The following is a 22,831-nucleotide window of genomic DNA, read 5'->3' as shown; positions in this document are numbered from 1 at the left end:
TATCTACAGCATTTCCTTGATCCACCCAATCAGTGATTCCATCATAGAAGGAAATTAAGTTAGTCTGACATGACTTACTAGTTACAAACCCATGCTGACTCTGTTTAATCACTTCATTCTTTTCCAGGTACTGACATACATGTTGTTTAATAATTTGTTCAAAGATCTTTCCTGGTATAGAAGTCAGACTCACCGGCCTATAGTTGCCTGGGTCCACCTTCTTCCCCTTTTTGAAGATAGGAACAACATTTGCTCTTCTCCAGTCTTCTGGGACTTCTCCTGTTCTCCAAGAATTTTCAAAGAATTCATTCAGACCAAGCTCACTGATAGATTCTCAGTTAACTCATCCGGCTGCAAGCAATAGGCCGTGCAACTCCGAGGCTTCAGAAGTCAAAGGGTGAAAAACTTTTAATGAAACCTATTTCAAAATGATTTTTTAGCCCCAGATATTTTCACGTGAGAGGGGAAAAAAAAGTTCCCAAAAGGTGAATAGCCCTTAATTAGAAAAGGAGGACCAAGCAGAATATTTGCTGGGTGTCAGATGTAACATAGTAATTAAGGTTGAAGGGAGACTTTAAGTCCATCTAGTTCAACCCATATCCTATCCTAACTTGCCCTAACATGTTGATCCAGAGGAAGGCAAAAAAAACCCATGTGGCAAACAGTGAGCTTCATATTGGGGAAAAAAATTCCTTCCCGACTCCACATACGGCAATCAGACTAGCTCCCTGGATCAACGCAACACTAAGGAAACTAGTGTATATACCCTGTAATATTATACTTTTCAAGAAAGGCATCCAGTCCCCTCTTAAATTTTAGTAGGGAATCACTCATTACAACATCATATGGCAGAGAGTTCCACAGTCTCACTGCTCGTACAGTAAAGAATCCGCGTCTGTGAGTATGCTTAAACCTTCTTTCCTCCAGACGTAGAGGATGCCCCCTTGTCCCCGTCACAGGTCTAAGAGTAAAAAGATCATTAGAAAGGTCTTAGTATTGTCCCCGCATATATTTATACATTGTAATAAGATCACCCCTAAGCCTTCGATTCTCCAAACTAAATAACCCCAAGTGTAATAACCTGTCTTGGTATTGCAGACCCCCCAGTTCCCTAATAACCTTGGTCGCTCTTCTCTGCACCCGCTCCAGTTCAGCTATGTCTTTCTTATACACCGGAGACCAGAACTGTACACAGTATTCTAAGTGTGGTCGCACTAGTGACTTATATAGAGGTACAATTATGTTCTCCTCATGAGCATCTATGCCTCTTTTAATGCATCCCATTATTTTATTTGCCTTTGCAGCAGCTGCCTGACACTGGCCACTAAATGTGAGTTTGTCGTCCACCCATACACCCAGGTCTTTTTCAGTGACTGTTTTACCCAGTGTTTTACAATTAAGCACATAATTATACATCTTGTTCGTTCTACCCAAGTGCATGACCTTACATTTATCCCCATTAAAGCTCATTTGCCATTTATCAGCCCAAGCTTCTAGTTTACATAAATCCTCCTGTAATATAAAATTGTCCTCCTCTGTATTGATTACCCTGCAGAGTTTAGTGTCATCTGCAAATATTGAAATTCTACTCTCTATGCCCCTTACAAGGTCATTAATAAATATGTTAAAAAGAAGCGGGCCCAAAACTGACCCCTGTGGTACCCCACTGCTAACCGTGACCCAGTCCGAGTGTGCTCCATTAATAACCACCCTTTGTTTCCTATCCCTGAGCCAGCTCTTAACCCACCTACACATATTTTCCCCTATCCCCATTGTTCTCATTTTATGTATCAACCTTTTGTGTGGCACCGTATCAAAAGCTTTTGAAAAGTCCATGTACACCACGTCCACTGCATTCCCTTGGTCCAGTCCGGAACTTACCTCTTCATAAAAGCTTATCAGATTAGTCTGACAGGAACGGTCCCTTGTAAACCCATGTTGATATTGGGTCATAAGTTTATTCTTCTCCAGATACTCCAGTATAGTATCTCTTAGAAAACCCTCCAGGATTTTACCCACAGTTGAGGTTAAACTTACTGGCCTATAATTTCCAAGTTCAGTTTTTGTCCCCTTTTTGAATATTGGCACCACATTTGCTATACGCCAGTCCTGTGGTACAGACCCTGTTATTATGGAATCTTTAAAGATTAAAAATAATGGTCTGTCTATGACTGTGCTTAATTCCTGCAGTACTCGGGGGTGTATCCCATCCGGGCCCGGGGATTTGTCAATTTTAGTGATTTTTAGACGCCGCCGTACTTCCTGCTGGGTTAAGCAGGTGACATTTAATGGAGAATTTTCATCCCTGATCATGTTATCCGTCATGGGATTTTCTTGTGTAAACACTGTCGAAAAAAAGTTATTTAGCATATTGGCTTTTTCCTCATCCTCCTCCATCATTTCACCCAGACTATTTTTAAGGGGACCAACACTATCATTTTTTAGCTTCTTACTATTTATGTAGTTAAAGAATATTTTGGGATTATTTATACTTTCTCTGGCAATGAGTCTCTCTGTCTCAATCTTTGCTGTTTTGATTTGCTTTTTACAGAATTTTTTTAATCTTCTGTATTTAGTTAATGCCTCATCACTACCTATTTGCTTTAATTCTTTAAATGCTTTATTTTTATCTCTTATTGCGCCCCTTACAGCTCTATTTAGCCATAGTGGTTTCCTCCTATTTCTAGCATGTTTATTCCCATACGGTATATATTGTGCACAGGTCCTATTCAGGATGCTAATAAACGTCTCCCATTTTCTTGGTGTATTTTTATGTCTCAGGATATCGTCCCAGTTAATTGCACCAAGATCATCTCTCATCCGTTGGAAATTTGCTTTCCTGAAGTTTAGTGTCCTTGTAACCCCTCTACTACACATCTTATTAAAGGATACATGAAAACTTATTAATTTGTGATCACTATTACCCAAGTGACCCCCAACCCTTACATTTGATATGCGGTCTGGCCTGTTGGATAATATTAGGTCTAGCAGTGCCCCCCCTCTTGTTGGGTCCTGAACCAGTTGTGAAAGGTAATTGTCTCTCATACTAGTCATAAACCTGTTCCCTTTGCTGGAACTGCAGGTTTCGGTTCCCCAATGTATTTCAGGGTAGTTGAAGTCCTCCATAATAATGACTTCTCCTTGAGTCGCAGCTTCATCTATTTGCTTTATGAGGATATTCTCTGTTGCTTCCATTATTTTTGGAGACTTATAACAAACCCCTATCAGTAATTTATTATTTTTCCCCCCTCCCCTTATCTCTACCCACAGGGACTCTACATTTTCATTAGATTCATATATATTATCACGCAGGATGGGTTTTAAGGATGATTTTACATATAAACACACGCCTCCCCCTCGTTTATTAGTACGGTCATTTCTGAACAGACTATAGCCCTGTACATTAACCGCCCAGTCATGGCTCTCGTCCAGCCATGTCTCAGATATCCCCACCATGTCATAATTATGCTCCAACAACATTAACTCCAATTCCTCCATCTTGTTGGCGAGGCTTCTGGCATTAGTATACATGCACTTTATGTATCTCTATGTACCTCTATTCTCTCTTAAATTATTAACTGTTCTAACCCCACCCCCCCATGCCACCCCCACCCCCAATTTCATTATTTGTGCCCAGGTCTCTATCTGCACTGTCTTCCCCTCCTATAAAAGGAATACCCTCCCCCCCCGTCCCTAGTTTAAACACTCCTCCAACCTTCTAGCCATTTTCTCCCCCAGCACAGCTGCACCCTCCCCATTGAGGTGCAGCCCGTCCCTAGCATAGAACCTGTAGCCAACGGAGAAGTCGGCCCAGTTCTGCAGGAACCCAAACCCCTCCTTCCTACACCAATTCCTGAGCCACTTATTAACCTCCCTAATCTCCTGTTGCCTCTCTGGTGTGGCACGTGGTACAGGGAGTATTTCCGAAAATACCACCTTGGAGGTCCTTGCTTTAAGCTTACAGCCTAATTCCCTGAAATCATCTTTAAGGACCTTCCACCTACCTCTAACTTTGTCATTTGTGCCAATGTGCACCATGACCGCTGGATCCTCACTAGCCCCTCCCAGTAATCTGTCAACCCGATCAGCGATGTGTCAGACTCGAGCGCCAGGTAGGCAGCACACCGTTCGACGATCCCTGTCTTTGTGACAGATTGCCCTATCTGTTCCCCTAATAATTGAGTCTCCCACTACCAGAACCTGTCTGGCCTGCCCTGCTCTCCTATTTCGCCCCTTACTGGAGCAGACACTCCTCCGGCTTTCAGAGGACATGCCTTGCTGCAGCAGTGCTACTCCTGCACTAACACTCCCCTCATCTGCCAACTTAGCAAACTTATTGGGGTGTGCCAGATCAGGACTAGCCTCCCTGGTGCTCTTCCCTCTACCCCGCCTTCTAACTGTCACCCAGCTAGCTGCTTCATTGTCCTGCAGCTCCAACCTAGCATCCCCCCTCATCTATCCCATTGAGCGTCTGCTCAGTGAGCAGAAGACTCCTTTCCATATTGTCTATGGATCTCAGTGTTGCCAGCTGCACATTTAGATCCAGAATCTGGGCTTCCAAATGCACAACGTGCTCACATCTCGCACAGCAGTATGCACCCTCGACCGGCTGTTCAAGGATTTCATACATGCGGCAAGACGTGCACTGGATGGCATTGGCAATAGTGGAGCACATCCTAATGGGGATTGCAAAAGACAATACGATAAGCAAAAATAAATAAAAAGTATTAATAAAATATAACAGCAATTCAGTAATACCTCCCTTGGAAACTCCCTGAATCCAAAGTCACTGAATCTCAAGTCACACACTTACCACAGTTCGCACTTACGCTCATGTCACACTCAGCTCGTTCACACTCGCTCAGGCAGAAGATTTAAAAGAATTTTTTTTTTTTCCCCCCTTTTACCAGCACACCACCTTGCTGCTCAATGCACTTCCAAAAGGAGTTAAGCCCCAACCAGCTGCCCCTTATAAACCCTTAATTACTGTATGAACTCCCACCCTTAATTAACCCCTTGTGAATATAGTTACACCTCAAGATTTAAATTCAATATAGTTAACCCTTAAAAACACAGATAGTAAAATAAGAGATTAAAGATTAGAGAGAGAAAAAAAAAAAAAATAGGTTAAACAAGCCCCCAAGCCCCCCAAAAATTGGACAGGTAGAAAGCACTCAGCAACCTACAATTCAGCAACTCACACAGGTATTTGTTATAGGTTTTCCAAACACCTCTTCACTGAATCTCAAGTCACACACTTACCACAGTTCGCACATACGCTCAGGTCACACTCTGCTCGTTCACACTCGCTCAGGCAGAAGATTTAAAAGATTTTTTTTTTTCCCCCCCCCTTTTACCAGCACACCACCTTGCTGCTCAATGCACTTCCAAAAAAAAAAAAAACGTGTCAAGAATGTGACAAGACTAAGTCTAGCCATTCCCTTTAACTAATAAGCTGATGTACATTTTCCTTTTAGTTCACTACTGAAGTATTAAGAGAATCACTGCCAAAAATACAAAGGTCAGCGGTAACCACAGCCACGACCGGTCACACTAAGTTACCTGATACCGCAGCCCTAATGTTCTCCTTGCTTTCATTCCAGAGCTCCTGCTGGTGGACACCTGGTGACTGCTTCCCCAACCCCACCGTCACCACACTGGGGAAATCCTGCCATTGAAAGAGACCTGTTAATGACGGGGTGAAATTCTGTTCACAGCTCATGGGTACAATTGTACGTAGAAATAGGTCAGACCCATCAAATGCCGAGATAAAATGTGGTCAGGACACCACCATAGTGTACATTCACTTAGGACAAACTGTGGCCGGCCTGTGGGTCACATGCAGCCCTTTGGCGGTTTCGTGTGGACTGGAACTGCCAAAGGCATGGAATCAGCGGAGTACCGCCCAGGAGTTTGGGGTGGCGGGGTGAGGGGCCTGGTATGGCATAGCATCACAAGTACAGTATAACACTATCTGCATCCTCAGAGTGTAGATACTGCTGAACACAACGGTCGAACAGGCAAGAGTCAGCTCCCTCCTCCACCAGTCAGAATGAGACAGTGCAGCGGGCAAGATGACATTACTAGATGTCTGTTACTGAGCCTCAGTACTTACAGCAAAGCACATGGGAGAAACAAGGCGAGGCGAGTAGTCATTCACTTGTGAGTGAGGGAAGTCTGGGAGGCATCATACTTTGTGTGGGGGAGGGTTGGGGGATCCATCATGCTGTACTATGAGGAAGCCATCACACGGTGTTTGGAGGACAGTGCTTTAGGGTCCCTCTCGCTGTGTGTTGAAAAGGTTTGTGGGATCCCCCATGCTGTGGGAGGGAGGGCTCCATCATGCTGTGTGAGGCCATCAAACTGCTTGTGGGGGGAAGGGCTGTGGGGTCCCATATGCTCTGCGTCGGGGAGAGCTGTGAGGGGCACATCATACTGTGCGTGTTGGAGAGGGGCATGGTGGCGAGGGGCACATCATACTGAGCGTGTCGGGCATGGTGGCGAGGGGCACATCATACTGAGCGTGTTGGTGAGGGGCACATCATACTGAGCGTGTTGGTGAGGGGCACATCATACTGAGCGTGTTGGTGAGGGGCACATCATACTGAGCGTTGGGCATGGTGGCGAGGGGCACATCATACTGAGCGTCGTGGCGAGGGGCACATCATACTGAGCGTCGTGGCGAGGGGCACATCATACTGAGCGTCGGGCATGGTGGCGAGGGGCACATCATACTGAGCGTCGGGCATGGTGGCGAGGGGCACATCATACTGAGCGTCGGGCATGGTGGCGAGGGGCACATCATACTGAGCGTCGGGCATGGTGGTGAGGGGCACATCATACTGAGCGTCGGGCATGGTGGCGAGGGGCACATCATACTGAGCGTCGGGCATGGTGGCGAGGGGCACATCATACTGAGCGTCGGGCATGGTGGCGAGGGGCACATCATACTGAGCGTCGGGCATGGTGGCGAGGGGCACATCATACTGAGCGTCGGGCATGGTGGCGAGGGGCACATCATACTGAGCGTCGGGCATGGTGGCGAGGGGCACATCATACTGAGCGTCGGGCATGGTGGCGAGGGGCACATCATACTGAGCGTTGGGCATGGTGGCGAGGGGCACATCATACTGAGCGTTGGGCATGGTGGCGAGGGGCACATCATACTGAGCGTTGGGCATGGTGGCGAGGGGCACATCATACTGAGCGTTGGGCATGGTGGCGAGGGGCACATCATACTGAGCGTTGGGCATGGTGGCGAGGGGCACATCATACTGAGCGTCGGGGGGTTGCTATTGATCATGGCACAAAAGCTGAATCGGATATGTATGATTATAGAAAACAGTGATGTATATGGTTTTGATTAGTGGTTACTGATAAGCGTAAACCTTACAGTAATCCCAATCCTAACATGTAATAGCAGTAACAGCCAGACATACTTAATTCTGCTCAATATTAAATGATAAAATTAACAAAAATATATTAACATTGAACAGAATTAGTTTTAGTCTATTGGTTCGGCCCTACTCAGCCAGTCTCATGTCACCGCTTGGGATAAGTTACTCAACCCCAGGGTGGATAAAAATCAATGTTTTTTTAAAAAAAATAAAAAAAAAATCGGATTTTTTTTTTTATTTAAATCGGATTTTTTTCAATAAACTGCTTTTTGAGGAAAATATTTTACCATCCAAAGGTTCTTCCATCATGAGATAAAGCTGAGTTGTTTAACTCAGTAGAATAAAGGCTGTATATGTGTAACATTCACAATGCCATGCTCTTCCAGAGGTTTCTGTAGGATTAGTGGGCAGTTTCTCTCCTATATTATCACAGACGCTCGCTTTACTTACGCAGTTCTCAAAACTGAATTTGACTCCGCAGAGGTCCCAGCCTCTTCTTCACGGCAAAAATGTTACAACATGAACAGAGTTGAGAAAAAGACCTTAATCCTATTGTTCTACAAACCTATGAATACAGAATTAACCCCTTCAGTGCCAAGTCCAAGAAGTTAGACAATATGTTTCTGATTGTTTGGAGTGGAATAGATCTGCACAACACAAGAAGAATGTGAATCTAAGTGTGAGGAGGAGGAAGGGCAAGCAGACAAGAAAATGAAAGTGAAACTTTGAGCACAATACTGCAGCATAGCCACAGACAGGCAAGTCTGGATCTGTTTGTGTGTACGATCTGAGGTTTATTACATTCTTTCCTTATAATGGCAGCAGGCCGTAAAAGAGACCCAGTTTGGGAATATTTTAATCGGTAAGGCAGGCATGCGTGCAAAATGCAAACGATGCAACAAAGAGATGCAAGGCCTGGTGGCGCGAATGAGGCAACATCATGAGAAGTGCAGTGATGAAGATGACCAAAGAAACACTTCTGAACAGGCAGGATCTTCAGGTTGGTAAACATTTTTATTGAATCCTATTTCTAAAGACTGAACTGTCATGTGTGAGAAAAATTATATTTCTTATTATTACTGCATGTTACTGTCATTTGGTACAGTTATGAAGAAAAACAAATATTCCTTTTGGGGCAGGGGCAGTGATGTGTTGTGTACAATAAGCAGAAATTGTATAAACAATAAAATAACAGCATTGACTTTTTTTGTTTAGGGGAATTCCTGGATTCTGGAAACTATCCACCTCCAAGATCACCATCATCCTGTTCTACAGTTTCAGAGTTATCCATCCAGGATAGTGCTTCATTAGCAGCATCATCATCAGACACCCACAGCCACATATCACCATCACCCAAAAGGAAGACAAAACCTTTACCTCCTGGAACCACCATAGATAGGTTTGTGATAAGAACTAGCAGATTAGAAAAAGAGTTGATTGATGAAAAAATTGCCCAGTTTATTTATGCAACGAACTCTTCTTTCCGTCTGACTGAGAACCCACATTTCATTAATATGGTTCAGTCACTGAGACCAGGATACAGTCCACCCAGCAGAGCTGATGTTGCAGGGAAACTGCTGGATCAAGTGCATGACAGAGAAATGGAGCAATGTGCAACAGCTCTGGAGGGTAAAATTGTTAACCTAAGTATTGATGGGTGGAGTAATGTCCACAATGATCCTATTGTATGTGCTTGTATAACAACAGAAGAAGGTAAAGTCTTCCTTGCACAAACAACTGATAAGTCAGGAAATGCACACACAGCAGAATACTTACAAGAAGTGGCAGTAAAAGCTATAACGACATGTGAACAAAAATTCAAATGTCTAGTACGCAGTTTGGTCACTGACAATGCTGCAAACGTATCCAAAATGAGAAGAGATTTAGAAGAGCAGGGAGGGAATACAAAGCTGCTAATAACATATGGTTGCAGTGCTCATTTGCTGCACCTCTTAGCCAAAGACTTAAGTGTTCCAGAAATAAAGGCTAATGTTGAAATTGCTAAATACTTCCGTAATAATCATTTTGCTGCAGCAGCTCTGAAAAGGATGGGTGGAACCAAGCTAACGCTCCCACAAGATGTTAGATGGAACTCTGTGGTGGACTGTTTTGAGCAGTATATCAAAAACTGGCCTATTCTGATGACACTTTGTGATGAAAATCGAGATAAAATAGATGGCACTGTCATGGCCAAAATCCTCAACATTGGGCTTAAGAGAAATGTTGAACATATGCTGAGCTTCCTGAAACCCATCTCTCAAGCTTTAAACAAAATACAGAAAAATAGCTGTTTTATTGTGGATGCTGTTGAAATTTGGAAGGAACTGAGTGAACACTTAAAAACAGAACTACACATGGACAGAATTAAATTACAAGCAGTAAACAAACGAATGGGACAAGCACTGACTCCAGCTCATTTTTTGGCAAATATTGTCAATATCCAATATCAGGGTCAAAACCTAAGTGCTGAGGAAGAGGAGTTAGCTATGACATGGGTATCCAGCAATCATCCATCTTTAATGCCAACTATAATAAACTTCAGAGCTAAGGGGGAACCATTCAAGAAATATATGTTTGCTGAAGATATTTTAAGGAAGGTCACACCAGTAAACTGGTGGAAGTCACTTAAGCGCTTGGATTTAGAGACTGTTCAAGTAATGATTTCACTTTTAACAGCAGTAGCTTCTTCTGCAGGCGTTGAAAGAATATTCTCTTCCTTTGGACTCATTCATTCTAAATTGAGAAATCGGTTGGGACCCAATAAAGCAGGAAAGCTTGTTTTTCTTTTCCAGATTATGAATAGGAACAAAGAAGAAGATGATGATGAAGATGACGACAAGTGAGCTACAGAGGACAGCAGGGACAGTAGTATTTAAGTTTTTCATGTGTCGGCTGGGCTGACAGTCTAAGTTTCTTAAAATATATATATATTTTGTTTAGCCAAATTAGTTAACACACATGGATGTTTGTTTAAGCAAATAACTTATGCTGTAATGTTGTTATTGTTTCAGTTGAATAAATCTATTTAAATTGTTATTAAGGTCAGGATTATTTTTCTCCTTCCCAAGTACAACAGAACAGTGGTGTCCAAATATGAATGATTAACCCATTAAACTGGGGAGAAAAAAGTAATATAAAAAGTGATTCTAAAAATCTTCATCTACTTGCATGTTAAAGTAGCAAGAACTAGTTTAGGTAGAAACTTTGATTTAAATCACTGATTTAAATCAAGCCTTACTGACTAGTGATTTAAATCGTGATTTAAATCGTGATTTAAATCAGTTAGATTTAAATCAAATCCACCCTGGTATGGTCCCTGCCATTTCGCAAGAAATTTATTCTCTACGGTAGGCACCAATACCAACACCCTGTCTTCGGGTTGAAAGACTCGTGTTTTTGCCGCTCAGTTGTATACCGTGCTTTGGGCATGTTGTGCGCGCTCTAAACACTCTTTAACTATTGGCATAACTGCTGCAATTCGGTCCTGCATAAGTGTTATGTGTTCAATTACACTGCGATAAGGAGTCACCTCTTGTTCCCAAGTCTCCTTGGCAATATCTAACAGGCCTCTAGGACACCTCCCATAAACCAACTCAAAAGGTGAAAAGCCTGTGGAGGATTGGGGTACCTCACGTATAGCGAACAGGAGGTATGGTAGTAGGGCATCCCAATCTCTCCCGTCCTTATCCACCACCCTTTTCAACATTCCCTTTAGGGTTTTGTTAAAGCGCTCCACCAAACCATCAGTCTGAGGGTGATATACTGAGGTACGCAAATGGGAGATTTTTAGTAGTTTACATAAATCCTTAAGTATACGAGACATAAAGGGGGTCCCTTGATCCGTAAGTATTTCTTTCGGAATGCCGGTGTGGGAAAACATATTAACCAGCACCTTTGAAATTGATTTCGCATTGGCATTCCGCAAGGGCACTGCTTTGGGATAACACGTGGCGTAATCCAATACTACCAAAATGTACTGATGACCCCTGGCAGATTTTACTAATGGACCGACTATATCCATTGCTATCCTCTCGAAGGGAACCTCTATTATTGGTAAGGGCACTAAGGGGCTTCTAAAATGTGACATAGGTGCGGTCAATTGACACGTAGGACATGACCGACAGTACTGGGTCACGTCTCCCACTAGACCCGGCCAAAAGAAACGTTGCAGAATACGGTGTTTTGTCTTTTCTACCGCCAGGTGTCCTCCCAAGGGATGTTTATGTGCCAACTCCAAAACTACATGGCGAAAGGACTTAGGTACTACTAGTTGTTCTACCACCACCCCTCGCACCTTGTCTATGTGATACAACATATCTTGCTGCACCGCCACGTGTGGGAACTCGTTTTGAGCCCCTGGGTACAATGGTCTTCCCTCGGAGACCTTTATGTTTTCCCACGCCCTTGCTAGAGTAGGATCCTGGTGCTGAGCGGTCCCGAACTTACCACGGGCCACCTCAAGATCAGGCATTTCTAAAACATCCTCTAGCTGGTCTGCCTCGCCTGCATACACAGCCAGAGGAGAGTCCACAGATTCTAGTACTTCCTCTGAGATGAGTTCTCCGTCGTCTTGCTGCAATGGTTCAGGGGCTAGCTCTGGAGCACCGTCTTCAACTAGAGGGTTCATGCTACTTTTGAAGTTCCACAAGTCCCAAAATAAGGGAAAGTCTCTCCCCAGGATTACACTGTGTCCCATAGACTTTATGACTGCTGCCTGATGTCTTTTGGTCCCTACTGGCGTGGCAAGAGTAACCCAGGCAGTGGGGTAGTTCTTGGTATCCCCATGGATGCAACTAATGTCCACGGTTAAGTTCGTTTGGGCGTTAGAGTCCACCAAACTGGCATGTACCAAAGTTACTTGACTGCCGGAATCCAAGACGGCATTCACACTATAACAGTCAACCTCGACGTGGCACACGTGTTGTTCATTTCCTGTAAGGGTCTCTGCCACACAGACTGACTGCACATATAGCGAAAGACGCCTCATAGTGTTACAGTCCATTGGCTCTGTAGTCATTGGGCAGTTAGCTGCTACATGGCCAAGCCCGCGACATCGCCAACATTGTATAGGCCCTTGTCTCCTCGATGGAGATCCCAGATGAGGTCTGCTGGCTTGATGTGAGCCCATACCACCTCCATAGTCCTTTGTAGGTCTGCTACCCTTCATTGTGACGTTCTCTTCTTTTGAAGATGAAGTAGGTTTCGCAGGACTCTCCAGCGATTTCTTGGGGAGCCAGTGGGGTGCTAACGTCCCTTGGAGTAGGCTTTCAGAAGCATTGTAGTGTTCGACCATATTCACCAACTGGTCAGCGGTAGTTGGGTCACCCTGTCCAACCCACCTCTGGATCTTAGCGGGTAAGGACCGCAGGTACTTGTCTAGAACAACACGCTCCACCATCTGTGCGGACGTCAAAGCCTCTGGTTGCAGCCATTTTTTTACTAGATGGATGAGATCATGCATTTGTGAGCGGGCTGGCTGATGCTCCACAAAATTCCATAAATGCACCCTCTGTGCGCGTACATACGTGTTTACTCCCAGCCTTGCCAGGATTTCGCCTTTGATATAGTCCATAGCATCCGCTCCACTCAGATCGTAATAGGCCTTTTGTGGATCTCCGCTCAGAAATGGAGCAACTACCTCAGCCCATCTGTCCAGTGGTAAGTGCTCACGTTCTGCAATACGTTCAAACATGGTGAGGTATGCTTCCACATCATTGTCTGCGGTCATTTTAAGCAAAGTCTTCTGTACGGCTTTCTGCGCACTAGCAGCGCTTTGTGCACGGTCTCCCTCATCTCGGGGTTGCCGAACCAAGGCCTGTTTTATTGCCTCCAACTGCTCTTGCTGCATCTGGTGTTGCTGCTCCAGAGCCTTCTGGAAGCAAGTATTAGTCTGCTGTTGTTGCACATTTGCTTGCAATAACTGCTTCACTAGTTCCTCCATATTACTGGACTCTTGGCTCTTCAAAAGCGCAGAAGCTTTCAGCCAGGACATACACAGCGTTTTCTCTGCTGTCACAGTCCAGCAGCCACAAGTGCCCGCATTCGAAACACCATTTGTGGGGAATAGATAGCTCAGCTGGGATCTTTCCTTTGGCACAAGCGTGTGGCTATGAAGTCACTTCAGCAGACTAGCAAGTTCCACCTGGATATGAACACGGCTTATTTATTGTGCACACTTGTTACTCAATGTTAAACATGCCAAACATGAAATAAAACATCTAAGGCCGTCTGGCCACTAACTAACAATAGCAGGCTAACTACAAAATAAACCTATATAACAGCAAAGAAGTCCATGTAATCTTACTGTGTCAGCTCCCAGCTCAGCAGACGAGATAGACTGAGAGATCCCAGCTCCTCCTGATTATATCAGCTGGACCAGTCAGGAAACCAAAACCTGGATTGAATTAGTGGAGGGGGAACTACCAGTCCTTTCCATGCTGATCACTAAGGAAACCAGGACTGGATTACAGTGAAATGAACTGGCTTCATCATCAGTACAGGGAGACATATGAAATGAAACGGGGAGAAATATACCTGTTTTCTAGTACTTCTCCCCTTGGCACCTCACAATATGTTTTTATCACTTCCCTGGAATATGCAGCACACATTTTTCTATTGATTGATACTCGTCAATATAAGATTTGATAATTATCAAGAGGTTGATAGTTTATATGTAGGATTATTATTCCACTATATATATATATAACCATCATATTGATGTGATATGAATTACCTATTAGATTAGATTCTCACCTTCATATTGGGATACATTTTGAGTGCACCATTTTAGCTCTACATTTGGAGGCTTCATGTATGGTTATTGTATGTATGTTTATGTCTGACAATCTTTTAAATTTGATTTTGATATTTGTGTAATAAAGAAAATCTTTCCAGTCCCCTTGGCTAGTGATCCTGTATCTGTCTTTATAGGTTTTCTGTATTTAGTGGGAGAGCTCATTCAGGTGCTCAAAAAAATACCATGTTGTATATTTTATATTACTGGGCTATGTAGTTTGGGTTATGTGCTAATAAATGAGGGTCCGTGCCATATCCAGAAGTCATTTAATATGATGTTTTATTTCATTGCTGTAAATGATGGTTTGCAATGTCAAAGATGTTAAATTATAATTTCTGGCATAAATAAAGAATAAACGAAGAAAATTAGGATAGAAGGATGAGAGTCAGTGGTCACAGGTAGCTGGTGAAGGTCCTTCTATACAACTCCAGCGCTGATGGTGGATCTGCTGGTCTTCAGGGCGCTGGATGCTTAGGTTTCCTGTCCTTTAGATGGTTCTAGGGCAACAGTAACAACAAGCAAATATGCGAGCAGCCCTGGATAATCCGCGCCGGCAGGATGCTAATGTCTGGCCGAAGATGGAACCTATGAGAAGAGAAGTAAATATATTGTAAGTGATGGGACTCCATATGACATGATACTACTGTGCGGTCACTGGGGCCGGATGGCAGAGGAATATTATCACACAGAGGTCAGGGGTCATTGTCAGTCATCATACATGTGATAATCCCATCACTGACAGATGACATCTGCTCCCCACGAATGATTCTCACTGACATCACATAACATGGAGCTGATTCTCACACTTACCTCGTCTCTTTTTCCCCTTTTCTGGTTTTTCTGTATCATTACTCAGATTTGTTGCAGATTTTCTTTCTTCCTGAGCTGGAAATTCTGATCAGAAAATAAAAAAAAGTCAGTAACGATTTGTCCTTATAGGATCTGCTTTGTCATAACATGGATGACATAGGAAACCTATAGTATTCTATAAAAACCATCTGGAAATATTTGAGCCTTGAAGTCAACATTCCCATTGTTGGTGCTGCAGACATGGACATACCTGACAGTGTGGACGAGGATGGCAAGATGGTAGTAACGTTGTCTCTATCAGGTTCGGGGACAGATTCTTTCTGCCTGTTTGGAAGAAGAAAAGCACGTAAATCACAGGTAAACCCAGTATAAGGGGTTGTCTCACTATAAGAACACCGACTATAAGGCCTAGTAGGACATATGACTGTCATAGTGGGGAAGGTCTAAAGCTCAAAACTAACTTTTATAGAGCAGAGAGGAAAACAGCTACCAAGAATGTCTGACATGTAATACTACATCTCTCCTACAGTGTGGGGGGCAGCACGAAAAATGCATGACCGGCTGCAATAATGATGGGCTGTTATCACAAGCACTTTGTAAGGGCAAAAGCACAATGACCGCTAAACATGGGGCTGTGGATGCTGCATGTGAGATTATGGTATTTCTGTCCTATATTTGGTGTTGTGCACATATATCTGCGCGGAGCTCCCAGTAATGACCCCATAATCTACTCACATTTCTGAGCTGTCTGTGTTGGATGTTGGGGTACACTCTGGAGGGGATTTGGGATCCTCATCATTCATCGTCCCGTTAATCTCTGGAGGGGACTTGGGATCCTCATCATTCATCGTCCCATTACTCTCTGGAGGAGACTTGGGATCCTCATCGTTCATCGTCCCGTTACTCTCTGGAGGGGACTTGGGATCCTCATCGTTCATCGTCCCGTTACTCTCTGGAGGGGACTTGGGATCCTCATCGCTCATCGTCCCGTTACACTCTGGAGGGGACTTGGGATCCTCATCGCTCATCGTCCCTTTACACTCTGGAGGGGACTTGGGATCCTCATTGCTCATCGTCCCGTTACTCTCAGGAGGGGACTTGGGATCCTCATCGTTCTTCGTCCCGTTAGTGGTGGTAGAGTGCTAAATGTGGATAACAAAAAGATATTAAATATTTTTTTTCACTCTTAGAGGTCCTTTATTTTATAGGTTTTTTTTATATATTTTGGATTTACTGATCACATACTTACTTTAGAAAGACTTTCAGAAGATGTTATTTTTAGGAAGAAAATATTCTCCTCATTCTTACTTTTGCCCTCCTCATTCTCTGAGACCAGATGGTTGCTCTTATCAGAGTGATCTACAAGACATAGGTAAGGAAGTATTGTTAGAGGTTGTCAGTATAACACAGTCGCTATTTATCTCTAGGTTCCTGGATGCTATAAAGTCATTCAAGGAAAACATAAAAAGTCCTGTACAAATTAGAGAAATAGGGATTCAGTATGGGCCCATGGTCAACACAATTGGGATCCATGAAATATAGATACCATAGGAGAACAATCACAGAAAAACCATGTGGAAATATTTGAATCTTGAAGTCAACATTCACATTGTTGGTGCTGCAGACATGGACATACCTGATAGTGAGGACGAGGATGTCAAGATGGTAATATCATCGCCTCTATCATATACAGAAACAGATTCTTTCTGCCTGTTTGGAAGAAGAAAAATGTGTAAATCACAAGTAAACTACGTTTTATAAAGCAGAGCGTTAAACAACTACCAAGAATGTCTGGCATGTAATACTACATCTCTCCTACAGTGTGGGGGACAGCACTAAAAATGCTTGACTGGCCGCAATCATGGGCTGTTATCACCAGCGGCTTCTAAAGCCAAAAGCTCAATGATGCTAACAATGGGGTGGTGGATGCTGAATGTGATATTACGGTATTTATGTCATATATTTGGTGTTGTGCACATATATCAGCCTGTAGCTCCCAGTAATGACCCCATAATCTACTCACATTTCTGAGATGTCAGTGTTGGATGTTGAGGTACACTCTGGAGGGGACTTGGGATCCTCATCATTCTTCATCCCGATATCGGTGGTAGAGAGCTAAATGAGGACAACAATAAGATATGAAATATTGTTTTTACTCTTAAATATTTTTTTTCCTAACTTGGATTTATTGATCACACACTTACTTTAGCATGCCTTTCAGAAGATGACATAAAATTTAGAAAGTCAAGACTCTCATTGTCCACACTAGTGTCCTCCTCATCCTGTGAGACCAGCTGGTTGTTTATATCAGAGTTATCTACAAGACATAAGTAATGAAGTGTTATTAGAGGTTGTCAGTATAACACAGTCTCCATTTATCACTAATATTGAAGGGAACCAATGGTCACATATTAGGGAATAGGAGACAATCAGACACGTAGTCTATATGATGTCTCATTCTACTTACTGATGAAGCAGCTGGTGTCCATGTCTGATAAAAGCTGAGGGACATACTCCGGCTTCTGACTTAGGAGGTTGTCAAAGTCTAAGTCATTAAGGAATGGATGATCCTTGATCTGAAATGCTCCTCCTGGAAAATGAAAAACAAAAGTGATGCCGATATTGTCAGCCACTGCTCCATATCTGAGCAGTATATCATAATCTGAACTAATGATATAACTGAGCCGACATGAAGGAAAATGACTGAAAGTCTTAGTGCGGAGATCAAGAATTGGAAGAGCAGATAGAGAAGAGCTGATCCTCATAGACATGAGCGATAAGTCCTTGGTGTAACAACTAAATATTAACTTTATTATTTCTGTTACCTGTCCCAAGTCTATGCTCAGGATTTGTTCTGAGCAGCTCAGTGATGATGTTCTGAGCATCCAGGGGAGGAGCGCCGTCACAATCCCAAACTATGTCTCCTGTTGTATGGAAAATTATAGAAAATAAAACCTCTTTAATGAACTGCAATATAAAGCAAAAGAAATAACTAAACCAGTATAACCAGTCAAAAATTATTACATTATTCTACTTACCAAGAAGAACATTTTTATATAGCTTATTCAGGGAATCTTCAACAAATGGTACACATCCCAGAAGAAATTCATGAAGGATGATCCCCATTGCCCACCAGTCAACAGGTCTTCCATAGCCTTGTTTCAGGATGACCTCGGGGGCTGTGTAATATAGGGTGCCACAGACCTGGAAACCAACGGAAAAAAAGATCAGATTGATGAAACTATACTGTAGTTATTACAAGTTCTCTCCATGAAAACACAAAGAAAGAAGATAGCATCAATGGAAAAGTTCTCTAGAAATGAAGAACGTAGAGAAGAGACAGTACTGTGATGAGTTTTATAAAGAACTAGCTGAGTTCTTGTAAGTAACGCCAACCTCACGGTCCTGGAACTCTCTGCTGATGTCCTCTGCTGATTCCTTGTAGATGTTGGTGTTTGATATCATTAGACCAAATTTTGACAGCCCGAAATCGGTGATTTTTATGTGTCCAGAAGACGTTATCAGGAGGCTGTGAAAGAGAAGATGGGTTTAGTCTCACAGACTGTGATATAATAAATGATAACTCTCCCTCTTTACTACACTACAGGTATTCACTTACTTATCCGGCTTCAGGTCTCTGTGCACCACACCGCAACTATGCAGGTATTCCACACCAAGGACCGCTTCTGCAAAGTACAAGCGGCCCAACGGGACAGATAAAGGACCTCTGGTGCTTAGAAGGGTCCCACAGTCTCCACCTATAGAAGAAAGGAAATATGACCGGTGAGGGGTTTATACAGCAGATCACCATGATGTGTGATGAGAAGTGAGTAAATGCTGTGTGGGGATGTAATCATCCACGAGGACAAGTCTTATTGATATGAGAGGTGATAAGATGTCAGCAGACTGGGCTGAATATAATACAATGTACGTGTCCTACCTCCTACATACTCCATGACCATACACAGGTGAGATTTAGTGGGGAAGGAGCAGAGCATGGAGACCACGAAGGGACAATCTGCGATTGCTAAGATGTCCCTCTCCAGATAGGCCCATTCCACTTTCTGTGGAGTATCCAGGTTCCTCTTGGCCATTTTCTTCATAGCGAAGATCTGTTGTGATTCTTTATGGCGCACTAAGTGGACGGACCTGGAGAGAAGGAGAATCCATGGTTTATAATGAACCCTTATTAACAGTCTGTATATACAAGTCATTATATGATCTTTTCTACTAATGTTTAATACCAGCAGTCCGGCCATCACTAGAAATCCATGAAATAACACTACATAGATCACCTATGGGGGTCTGCACAATGCCACGTCTGCCGGACCCTCACCCTGGTCACATTATAGATGAGAGAATCTACCGAAACTCATCTTGGGCAGATTCACTATAACCGACCAGTAGATACGATTCAGTCCAAATATACTGTAAATTGGTGTAAATTGAAAGTTCTCTATTTGCTGGAAGAAGACGCTTATTATGTTCTCCACACCCTAAGGCAGAATAAATGGGAGTGAAGGAGTCAAGTCCTCCGTCCTCTGCGCCAGTCTTTGGTTGTCCTCCCTTCTGCTGCTGAGGCCAGTGATCGGACTCACATGGTCATGGTGGAGGGTGGGGGTGCAGATGTCATTGGCGTCAGTATCGTGTCACCCCTCACGTGACCGTGTGCAGCCAATCACTATTCTAAGCTTCATAATGGGACCCAAAAAACTCAGAAGATCGGTGCGGAGGACGGGGAAGCTGAGGTGGAGGTGGCAGCATTAGAGCAGATGAGGTCTAGGACCGGTGGGTGTAATGTATTATATCATCCCTTTCCTTACAGACTGATTTGTTACAGATCTGGTCACTCAGCTGTATATAACTGAGCTGAATAGTGACATTGAGATGTGGACAGTGATGTGGACTCTGATCGTTTCCCTATGATAACACTGAATGGCAGAGCACAGAGGCAGCAGCATTGTCATAGGGAACCCTGAGAAATGGGGATTATGGGAACAGAAATCTCACCCAAAAGCCCCACTGCCGATCAGTGTAGATGTCTCATAGTCGCTCATACGCGGCTCTAGTGCCGGGATCAATGATCTGATCACGTCCTAAAAAAGAATAAGAAATTATATTAAGATATAGAAGCAGCAGGAAAACAGCTCAGACTGTAAAATCTTCTCCTATATTATGTCCCAGCTGATTTACACTGATGCGATGTAGGGGACGATACAAGCCGGACGTTCCTCATGGATGTAATATAAGGGAGATCCTCTATACACCGGTATTATTGTAAAGTGCTGGATAATACGAAAGATCACATAGGCAAGAACTTAATAGAAATCTGTCAGCAGGTTTTTCTATGTAATGTAAGAGCAGCATGTTGTAGGAGTAGAGACCCTGATTCCAGCTGTTACTTAATATACCATGTGCTGGTATTTCAATAAAATCAGTGTTTTATCAGCAGAAGAATGTCACAAAAGGACTAGCTATATTGTGTCATGTAGTCCCATTGTTCTCTGTAACCCTGCCCCATCAATGATTTGCAGCTTTCTGTCTATACACAGTGTACACAGAAAGCTGCCAATCAGTGGTGTGTGCGGTGTTATGCAGAGATCAGCATTCAGAGCACTGCTAGATCTGCAGCATAGAAGACTCACAATTTTTGCACCCAATAAAGTAAGTGATACATCGCTGGAATCAGGGTCTCTGCCCCAATACATACTAATGCTCTTAGATTGGGTAGCAAAGCCCAGGGACTGACAGGGAGTCCTGTAAAATGTAACACCAGATCTTGCCATATGTAACTGGTGATCTGTAGAAGATAGTGAGGATGAAGGTGCAGTGGCGTACCAGTCCAGTGGCGTACCAGTAAATGTGGCAGACTACGCATCCTGGATTCGGATACAGTTGAAAGCAATGATGGAAGTGGGAGCTGTCAATTGACAGTGGGGGCCCTGTTTCGGGGCCCTAAAAGAGTTTACGGGGTTTTACGTGGGCCATTATACTATTTAGAGGTCTATGATGAGGCCATTATACAATATGGAGGGTTATGTTGGGGCTATCATACTGTGTATTAGGGTTCTGCAGGGGCCATTATACTGTGTGGAGAGGAGTAAGGGCCATTATACTGTGCTGGGGTCACTGTGGGGTATTATACTTTGTGGAATGGGGGGTAATGTAGGGTCATCAAACTATGCGTCTGGATGTTGGTATCTTAGAAATCCCCGGGGTATCATACTGTGTTTAGAGGGCAATTTTGTCGACTTCTGCTATGGGGCCCATGATTTCTATGCATGACCCTGGATGGGTCCTTACCGGTTGATCCAATGGGCGGGTCGGACATTCTATTACAGACAGGACTTCTTCTGCCAGTTCTTTAAGAAAAGCCAAATCTCCATTTTGATATTTTATTTCAGCCTATAAAGAAGAAAAAATAAAATCCTGAGATTATGAGAAGGGACATAATGGGGGCGGCCATTGTCTGTGACATCTGCTCCTCTCTGCAGATACAACGACTCCATATCTGGGGACTCGTCGTGTTTTATATAGGAGGAAAGAAGAAGCTTCTCTCCCACCATTATTCTCTGTGATTATGGAGAAGTTTTGTGCGGAGCGTCCGCCATTTACCTGGAGAAGTAATGTCCTGATGTTGTGACATAAATCCGTCAGATACTCTGACGTTAGACGACGTTGTCGGTGTTTCCTCAGGCAATCCCTTACTAGCTCCAGCACCAGCTGGTGAGTGAAGCTGAGGACGCCATCGGGTGGTAGAAGCACAATGTCCGGGCGATTATTGATAACAATCTCCCACAGTGCTTGTACCTGATGATTTTCCAAAAGTAATTCAGCCATAGTGAAAAATTGCAAATGCTCTCAGTCACTATAGAACCAAAAATGGCGCCGGTGACCCAGTGTACATTCTAGAAGTAGTGACTGAGCTGTGATGTCACAATGGCCAAGAATCACCAGTGATGTCATAATGGAATCTTGTGATAGAATCTTAGTGCTGAACTAACGCCAATGGTGAACATACCCTAATGATGCGCTGCGTCATATTATGGGAAATATTGGACATATTTTGCACCTCACGTGTTTTTTTCACCATAGATCATTTATTTCACTGTTTGCAAAGTTTACTATTAAAAACTGCTAAACCTACAGAGCGAAGAAGCAGCAAAATATCCTGTCCTAAGATATTAACGCAAATAGAAAATGAAGGAAATAAAAAATGCCAGATAGGGAATACATATAAAATATTAGAAAGCTTTATTGAAAAATCATTAAAAAAAGAAATAAGAGACCCAAGCAGACAAAAAAATAAAACTAAACAGAAAGGATGGTATAGATGGCAATAATGGCTGCAATGATCCATGAATGCATATACAGGAGCTTCTCACAAAATTAGAATATCATCAAAAAGTTCATTTATTTCAGTTCTTCAGTACAAAAAGTGAAACTCCTATATTATATAGAGTCATTACAGAGTGATCTATTTCATGTGTTTATTTCTGTTAGTGTTGATGATTATGGCTTACAGCCAATGAAAACCCAAAAGTCATTATCTCAGAAAATTAGAATACTTTATAACACCAGCTTGAAAAATTATTTTAAAATCCAAAATGTTGGCCTACTGAAATGTATGTTCAGTAAATGCAGTCAATACTTGGTCGGAGCTCCTTTTGCATCAATTACTGCATCAGTGCGGCGTGGCATGGAAGCGATCAGCCTGTGGCACTGCTGAGGGGTTATGGAAGCCCAGGTTGCTTTGATAACAGTACCAATACCTGGTTTATAAACAACAGTATCACTGTGCTTCGTTGGCCAGCAAACTCGCCTGACC

The 22,831-nt window shown here is 43.2% G+C and overlaps 1 pseudogene; it reads right to left on the bottom strand.

The window, feature by feature from the left end:
• The window catches only part of LOC141088382 (cytosol aminopeptidase-like), a 37,017-nt pseudogene extending 31,295 nt beyond the window's left edge, over window positions 1-5,722 (bottom strand).
• Between the last annotated feature and the right edge of the window lie 17,109 nt (window positions 5,723-22,831).

This window comes from Dendrobates tinctorius, unplaced genomic scaffold (genome assembly GCF_039654945.1).
Source record: "Dendrobates tinctorius isolate UK_male_01 unplaced genomic scaffold, ASM3965494v1 ptg000039l, whole genome shotgun sequence".
NCBI lineage: Eukaryota > Metazoa > Chordata > Amphibia > Anura > Dendrobatidae > Dendrobates > Dendrobates tinctorius.
This window is presented reverse-complemented; position numbering and strand designations above follow the sequence as displayed.